This window comes from Bos indicus x Bos taurus, chromosome 16, assembly GCF_003369695.1.
Source record: "Bos indicus x Bos taurus breed Angus x Brahman F1 hybrid chromosome 16, Bos_hybrid_MaternalHap_v2.0, whole genome shotgun sequence".
NCBI classification, from domain to species: Eukaryota; Metazoa; Chordata; class Mammalia; order Artiodactyla; family Bovidae; genus Bos; species Bos indicus x Bos taurus.
Genome location: NC_040091.1, coordinates 7,836,175 through 7,845,672, shown reverse-complemented (window position 1 = coordinate 7,845,672; position 9,498 = coordinate 7,836,175). Strand labels below are relative to the sequence as shown.

At 38.6% G+C, this 9,498-nt stretch overlaps 1 pseudogene; it reads right to left on the bottom strand.

The window, feature by feature from the left end:
* Positions 1-7,384: 7,384 nt before the first annotated feature.
* Positions 7,385-8,655, bottom strand: LOC113906200 (annotated as a pseudogene).
* Between the last annotated feature and the right edge of the window lie 843 nt (positions 8,656-9,498).

Here is a 9,498-nt window from a genome sequence, read left to right as displayed (position 1 = left end):
TTAAATTGATTCCATTAAAACTTGGTCATCCCAGGGGATATAAACAAACATCAAGGATTTTTTGCAGTATATACATTCATGGTTTACAAGGTCATAGCTCTGGCTCCATCTCAAAATATTTGGACATTGTGTTCATCAATTTGCAAATGTTGTATGGAAATTGAATAGGCATTTGAGTTTTCTTATTTAAGGGTTTTTAACTTTAAAGCTCTCACTGAGGCTAATTTGAATAAATCTAACTGTGAAAACAATGTTATAACATTATTCTTTCATAGTGAGCCAATCCAGGGGATTCAGGTTTCTGAACTACTGCAAGGTTCTTCAAAAGAGATTGAATGATTTTTGCTGTTTCAGCAAAAGCCTCAATATAACACCAAGCACCTTACCTCGATTCAAACTGAACATCTCTGCTTCATGGTTAGGTAAGCTATAACAAATACCATTTTCTCTTTCTACATTTCACCTGCTATTTCTATCATATTTCATTCATTTTTCCACAGTAAAAATTATTTCCCAGGAGTGAGCTACTTACCAGATCCTAAAGATAAAAATCACACTTTCAGTTTAGGAATGATGTAATTATAGAAAAGAGATATTATGTTTGTCAAATCACTGTTTAGAGTACATTTATACACTATCATAAAATGTAGGCTCTATAAGCATAATGAAAAGGCAAAACAAAAAACTTAAAAAAGCTTCATGGAAGTAGCACAAAATAAGATTTGGGCTTAAGGATTCTATTTAAGAAATACATTTCATAGCCTGTATATTTCATTGGCATTTTGTAGAGATAACCTATCTTTTTCATCTTATTTTGTACTCTTTGTCTTTTGGAAATTTATGAATGTGTTGTTACACCTTATGATCATGTTATGAAACCATATTATTATTGCCAATTCTCCTGCTGCTGAAATATCAATGACTATTACTATATAAGACTAAAGCATATATTTATTTTTTCTGGAAAGTATTTTTGGACTCCTATATCCCCCCTTAAGCAAACTTTTTCTGTATAATAACTACCATTGGTTTCTACCCTGGATATTATATTCTGGTGGTGTTCAGTTGCTCAGTCATTCTGACTCTTTGTGACCCCATGGACTGTGGCATGCCAGGCTTCCTTGTCCTTCACTATCTCTCAGAGTTTGCTCAAACTCATGTCTGTTGAATCTGTGATGCCATTCAACCATCTCATCCTCTGTCAACATTAATGTTATTATATGGCCAACATCATTTTCTGGGTTAGCTATGAGCACGGATCATTTGATTAAGTTAGTATTTTTGAAATGGTATTGGTATTTTTAGATCTCTAATGTTCTTTTTTTAAATTTATTTAATTGGAGGTTAATTACTTTACAATATTGTATTGGTTTTGCTAACGTTCTACTGAAAATATAACAACTGAGATTTGTAGCACAGAACCTAGATGTATTTTTAAAAGTTTAAATTAGGTTGTAAATTTATATCTATATCATCTATATCAATGTTAATAAAAATGTAAATTAATTTCTCATGAGCATGCTCAGGTGTATTTCTGAGTTGAGAAGTCTTAATTCTTAATAAAGATGCACACACAATAAAACTATATTTAAAACTTTGTTTCCAATGCTTTGTAGAACTTACCTGATACCTAATATCAGATTAAGCATAGAGAAACATCATCCTCAGAGCTAGTTCCAGAAGCAGTGAAGTAATCAGGTTCACTTCTTTTCACTCAATTGGTATGAGCAATAAACTTAATAAACACATCAGCAGTGGTGGGATACAACAAAGAACACGTTCTTGAGTATATTATAATAATATAGTATTCTAAAATATTATTCATATGCAAAATACTATTTTCAGGTAATGTCTCTACTCTATTGATTACAAAATATTCTAGGAAAAATCTCATATTACCTTCCTCATAAAGCCCTCTCTTCCTTTGTTGTTCAGTCACTAAGTTGTGCTGACTCTTTGCCACCCCATAAACTGCAGCATGCCAGGATTCCCTGTCCTTCACAACCTCCCAGAATTTGCTCAAACTCATGTCCATTGAGTCGGTGAGGCCATGCAACCATCTCATCCTCTGCTGCCTGCTTATACACCTGCCTTAATCTTTCCCAGCATCAGGGTCTTTTCCAATGAGTTGGTTCTTGGCATCAGATGGCTAAAGGACTGGAGCTTCAGTTTCAGCATCAGTCCTTTCAATGAACATTCAGGGTGGACTTCCTTTAGGATTGACTGGTTTAATCTCCCTGCTGTCCAAGGGACTCTCTGTCTTTAGGCAGATTCAAAATGTGATCTCAAAAGGATGGTCTGAAGGACACGATGTGACTAAATCAAGTTCTTCTTGCTGGACAATCCAGTCCATGTCCTAAACACAATGAGAATGGAGGATATATGGATGCTAAGGAGGAGGTGGTTGATCCAGGCAATGATCAAAGTGGATGAGGTCAGGAGAGCCCCTCTGAGTTCCTAGGTCACTATGTAAATGGAACTTTGTTCCTTTCTCCAGAAATGTTTTTGCTGGGCATCCAGGTTGTGTGACCCACTTAGAAACTTCACCATTTACCCATTTTGTATACACCTCTTCTCTCTCATGATTATTAACATTTATTTAACACTTCAAAAACAATCTAGCAACACGGTACTTTGACATTTGGAGAGAACTGATTTACAGTTTGCTTGATTTTTAAATCCTGGGAAAAAGAAGAGCAGTGGAATACATGAGCCATTTTGAGTTTGACCACCGAGATGAGTTTCTTCACTAATAGTTTGCACTGTCCCAAGCAATTCATCAACATAAAATTGGATAAAGGATTTACCGAGCATGACCTTGCCCATCAGAACAAGAACCAGTTTCCTCTACAGTCAGTCTCTCCCCTCAGGAAGCTTCCATGAGTCTCTTATCCTTATCAATCAGATGGCAGACAGAATGAAAACCATGATCACAGAAAACTAATCAAATATTCACATAGACCACAGCCTTGTTTAACTCAATGAAACTATGAGCCATGCTGTGTAGGGCCACCCAAGATGGATGGATCATGGTTAAGAGTTATGGCAAAATGTGGTCCACTGGAGAAGGGGATGGCAACCCACTTCAGTATTCATGCCTTGAGAACCTGATGAACAGGATGAAAAGGCAAAGAGATATGACATGGAAAATTGAGCTCCTAAAGTCTGTATGTGCCCAATATGCTACTGGAGAAGAATGGAGAAATAACTTCAGAAAGAATGAAGAGATGGATCCAAAGTAAAAACATCGTCCAGTTGTGGATGTGATTGGTGATGGAAGGAAAGTCTGATGATATAAAGAGTAATATTGCATAGGCACCTGGAATGTTAGGGCCATGAATCAAGGTAAATTGGAAGTGGTCAAAGAGGAGATGGCAAGAGTGAACACCAACATTGTCGGAATCAGTAAACTAAAATGGACTGGAATGGGCAAATTTAAGTATGTCTAATACTGTGGGCAAGAATCCTTAGAAAAAAATGGAGTAGCCCTCATAGTTAACAAAAGAGTCTGAAATGCTGTACTTGGGTGCAATCTCAAAAATGACAGAATGATCTCTGTTTGTTTCCAAGGTAAATCATTCAACATCACAGTAATTCAAGTCTACACCCCAACCCACTGCCGAACAAGCTGAACTCAAATGGTTCTATAATGACCTAAAAGACTTTCTAAAAATAATGCCCCAAAAATGTCCTTTTCATCATAGGGGACTGGAATGCAAAAGCAGAAGTCAAGCGATACCTGGAGTAACAGGAAAGTTTGGCCTTGAATTACAAAATTAAGAAAGTAGGGAAAACCACTAGACCATTCAGGAATGATTAAAATCAAATGCCTTATGATTATACAGTGGGGGTGACAAATAGATTCAAGGGATTAGATTTGATATTGTACAGGAGACAGGGATCAAGACCATCAACAAGAAAAATAAAGGCAAAAAGGCAAAATGATTGTCTGGGGAGATCTCACAAATAGCTGTGAAAAGAAGAGAGGTGAAATGCAAAGGAGAAAAGGAAAGATATAACCATCTGAATGCAGAGTTCCAAAAAATAACAAGGAGAAATAAGAAAGCCTTTCAGTGATCAATGCAAAGAAATAGAGGAAAACAATAGAATGGGAAAGACTAGAGATCTCTTCAAGAAAATTAGAGATATCAAGGAAACATTTCATGCAAAGATGGGCAAAATAAAGGACAGAAACAGTAAGGATCTAACAGAAGCAGAAGATATTAAGAAGATGTGGCAAGAATACACAGAACTGTACCAAAAAGATCTTCATGACCTAAATACTCTTGATGGCATGATCACTCACCTAGAGCCAGACATTCTGGAATGTGAAGTCAAGTGGGCCTCAGGAAGCATCACTACAAACAACGTTAGTGCAGGTGATGGAATTCCAGTTGAATTATTTCAAATCCTAAAAGATGATGCTGTCAAAGTGCTGCACTCAATATGCCAGAAAATTTGGAAACTCAGCAGTGGCCACAGGACTGGAAAAGGTCAGTTTTCATTCCAATCCCAAAGAAAGGCAATGCCAAAGAATGTTCAAACTACCACACAATTGCACTCCTCTCACACACTAGTAAAGTAATGCTCAAAATTCTCCAACCCAGGCTTCAACAATACATGAATCATGAACTGCCAGATGTTCAGGCTGGATCTAGAAAAGGCAGAGGAACCAGAGATCAAAATGCCAACATCCACTGGATCATGGAAAAAGCAAGAGAGTTCCAGAAAAACATCTATTTCTGCTTTATTGACTATGCCAAAGCCTTTGACTGTGTGGATCACAATAAACTCTGGAAAATTCCTAAAAAAGATGGGATTACCTGACCAGGTGACCTGTCTCTTGAGAAACCTGTATGCATGTCATAAAGCAACAGGTAGAACTGGACATGGAAAAAAAAAAAAAAAAAAGAACTGGACATGGAACAACAGATTGGTTCCAAATAGGAAAATGAGTATGGCAAGGCTGTATATTGTCACCTGCTTATTTAACTTCTATGCAGAGTACATCATGAGAAACGCTGGGCTGAAGCACAAGCTGGAATCAAGATTGCTGGGAGAAATATCAGTAACCTCAGATATGCAGATGACATAACCCCTATGGCAGAAAGTGAAGAGGAACAAAAGAGCCTCTTGATGAAAGTGAAAGAGGAGAGTGACAAAGTTGGCTTAAAGCTCAACATTCAGAAAACTAAGATCATGGCACCTGGTCCCATCATTTCATGGCAAATAGACGGGGAAACAGTGGCTGACTTTATTTTTCTGAGCTCCAAAATCACTGCAGATGGTGATTGCAGCCATGAAATTAAAAGACGCTTACTCCTTGGAAGGAAAGTTATGACCAACCTACACACCATAGTAAAAAGCAGAGACATTACTTTGCTAACAAAAGCCCATCTAGTCAAGGCTATGGTTTTTCCAGTAGTCATGTATGGATGTGAGATTTGGACAATAAAGAAAGTTGAGCACCAAAGAATTGATGCTTTTAAACTGTGGTGTTGGAGAAGACTCTTGAGAGTCCCTTGGACTGCAAGGAGATCCAACCAGTCCATCCTAAAGGAAATCAGTTCTGAATATTCATTGGAAGGACTGATGCTGAAGCTGACACTCCAATACTTCTGCCACCTGATGCGAACAGTTGATTCATTTGGAAAGACCCTGATGCTGGGGAAGACTGAAGGCAGGAGAAGGGGATGACCAAGAATGCGATAGTTGGATGGCATCACAGACTGAATGGACATGAGTTTGAGTAAGCTCCAGGAGCCGGTGATGGACAGAGAGGCCTGGCGTGCTGCAGTCCATGGGGTCACCAAGAATTGGACATGACTGAGTGACTGAACTGAACTGAACTGATGTGTAATATCCCGAAGCAGCAAACAACTCTAATGGCCATCAACACTAATATGAATAAATGAATGAGATTACTAATAAAAAACTACATTCATAAGAGCAAAAATAAGACTTCAAAAATGTAAATTTGAGCAAAAACCAGAATAGAATGCTTTTTTATTATTTGATTTATATAAATTTCAGGAACATATATTATGGTGGGCTAAAGGTCAGAGCAACCTTTACTTTTATAAAATAAATGAAAAGCTCGTAAGTTGAAGGGAGCATGAGAATTGCTTCTAACTTTCTGGAAATACTCTATTTGTTGAACTGGTGGTACTTACATGGTTGTGTTCATTGTCTGAATGTTTACTTAAATGTACACTCATGATTTGTGTACTTCTTCTGTATATAAATTAAATTTCAATTATTATCTTAAAATTATGAATGCTGTTTATGTAGATGGTTTTAAGAATATGTCCTAAGTTTTCGAACAGTTATTTTACAAAAGCCCAACTTTTTTTCTTCTTTTTTCAATTACAGTCCTTTCTTTTATTGGAGTTCCAAATTTTAAAAACTGAAAGTAAAGCAATCATTCAGTGGTTCAGATAAAAGAAAAGCATCTTTACCTGAGTTACCCATCAGGCCTACTCTCACCTGCCCTAGCTCTTCCCAGAACAAGTTTCTGGGTATCTGAACAAAACGGTTTGCATGTCGACTCCATTAAAAGTCATCTCTACTACAGGGGTCAACTAACTATGAGAACAGTTCTTCTCGTACCTATTAAACGTACACAGTCCACAGTTAGACCTCCATAGAGGTCTACAAAATGCTCTCCAGAGTAGTTCTTTGGGGCCCAATAAGGTAGAGATTCCCTGCAAGGACTTTTCCCCTCCCCCTAGACTTAGGGTTATTTATAGGGTCTTTCACTTATACAAGTTCCCTGGTGTACAAGAACTGATCATTGATAGAAGTTTTTCTCATTCAGATAATTCATAAGGTCCTTCATCAGATTTTTTTTTGGGGGGGCGGTTGCAAACCCAAGAAGGCTCTCCACTTAATGTTTTTGCCACATTCAAGGCATATACACAAATTTTCACCAGTATGGCTTCTCTGATAGGTAATAAAGTCACAGTTATATTAAGAGGCTTTTTCACAACTGTTGGGGTTTCTTTCCAGTGGGGCTTTCTGTCGTCCAATGAGATGTGCATATTGTCTGAAGCACTGTTTCACAGGGCATTAAAAAAATATCATCCTCTGATCTGAATTCTCTTGGAATGAGGAGAGGTGAGCATTGCTAGAGAGCTTTCTCACATTCACTGAACTTGTAAGTTTCCCACCTGTATAAATCTTCTTGTGGGTGATCAGACATGAGCTTGGACTGAGGTTTTCCAAAAACTCAAGGCATTTGTAAGGTTTCTCACTGGAGTGATTGATACAGTTCTGTAAAGACAGCTCTCTGGTCAAACAATTTGTCGAGTTCCTACAACTACAGATTTTCTGGTCCCCAATAAAGTCTGAGCTCTGAGGAAAGTCTGAGATTTGCTTTGAGTTCTCCATCTTAAATGAGTTCTCTTACATTGTAAATACATATTTTTTTTTAATGGTATAATAACTTCTTGTCTGGTCAAGACATCTGTGAGGATTCTGATACATGGGGAGGGCTGAGCTCAAGACCTTTCTCAGCCACATTAGAGATATATGGTTTTTCACCAATGTGGATTGTCTGATGTTGAAGAAGGGCTGAGCTCTGATGAAAGCTTTCATCACAGACACTGTATTTATAATGCAGCTCCTCTGTCTGAGTTCTCATTTTCTGTTGGGCAATGAAGTCCATGCCTAGGAGGAAGCCACTCTCACATGCAGACCACTGATGCGGTTTCTCTTCCATGTGAATTCTTTGATGAACAATAAGGTCTGAACTACAGCTGAAGCTCTTCTCATATTCAAGGCATTTAAAAGTGTGAGTGTGAGTTGCTTGGTGCCTGATGAGGTTGGCACTCCAGGTAAAACTTCTCATATGTTCCAAGCATTTATATGGCTTCTCACCTGTGTGGACTATCTGGTGTACAATAAGATCTGATTTCTGGGCAAAGCATTTCTCATAGGCACCGCACATAGGGCTTCTCCCCAGTATGTACTGTTTTATGAACAATGAAGGCTCACTGGTGTGGGTAGGTTTTCTCACACTTATTACATTTGTAGGGTCTTTCACCATTATGAGTTCTCTGGTGGCTAGTAAGATCGGATTTCCCACTAAAAGCTTTTTCACACTGCAGACAAATGGTTTCTCACCCGTGTGCGTTCGGTGCCTAATGAGGTTTGTACTTTGGCTGAAGCATTTGTCACACTCACTACAGAGATACAGTTTCTCACCTGTGTGGCTTCGCTGGTGGACAAGCAGATCAGAGCTCTGACCAAAATTCTTGCCACAGATATAACATGTATACAATTTTTTACCTGCATGCATTCTCTGATGTCCTGAAAGGGCTAAGTGGTGCCAGAAGCTCTTCTCACATTTGCTACATTTATAAGGTTTCTCATTAACTGTGAATCCTCTGATATGAAATAAGATCTGAGCTTTGGATGAAGGTTTTCTCACACATAACAATCTACAAGTTTTCTCCCCAGTGTGGGTTCTCTCACACATAATAAGTGCTAAGTTTTCACAAAAGTTTTGCTCAAGTTCAAGGCACTGGTATATCTGATCATCTATTTGAGTAATCTCATGCACATGAATAAATTTTTTTTTTTTACCCTTCTGAGGGCATACCTGGTATATTTTCCTTGAGTTCTCTGATTATATTTCTCTTCTGAAGTGTACATTTTCGATGGCTCTCTTCTAGGGAGTTTTCCACTGGTATTACTGACCCATCATTTTCTTCATAGTCATTTTCTCGATAAGAACTTGAAAGATACATCTGTCTTAGGCCTTTCCGTCATGAGCAGTTCCTCTTTACAAGTTTCCAGCATTACATGCACTTGTTCTTTATGTGGTATTTACAACCCATAACAAGAAAGACTCAAGACTGTCTTCCTTTTGGCTCCAAAAGGTCTCTAGTCCATAGTTATTAACAATACTCAATTCCTTCCTCTCCCTGGCTACTGCCGGCACCACCCCTCTGCCTGGAAGGGCACTTCCGGTTACTCTCCGGACTCTCGGACACTTGGGGTTTGGCTTTCCCTGCGGCCACAGGCTTTGTACGGTGAACCCAAGGGCTCACCTTCAGGAAAAGAAGGAAAGCAAGCCTGGGAGGCCGACGAGAGCCAGGAGCATCCTTCTTTGCATGGCTCGGCGAGGGTAGCTCCGGCCAGGCCATCCAGTGTGTGATTTAAGGGCCAACAAGGCCAGCTAGCTTCCCGAGCCCTTTCAGCTTGGGTGGGAAGCGGCAGGCACAGCCCTGTCCCAAGCCCAACTTTTTAAGAACAATTTTTTCTAGCTTCTTAAACTGTTTTGTGTCCTAGAATATGAGAATGATCACGATTTTTCATTTTATGTATACTTCATTCAAAATTACTATGTTCAATGTACATGAACAAGAAGTGCAAAACATCATTTTATATGTGAAACACCACTGGGTGACTAGCCCTATATGTATCTTGTATGACATAATCATATTTTATATTTTGGGAAGGATACAGAAGAGCTCAAATAGATAACAAAAATGG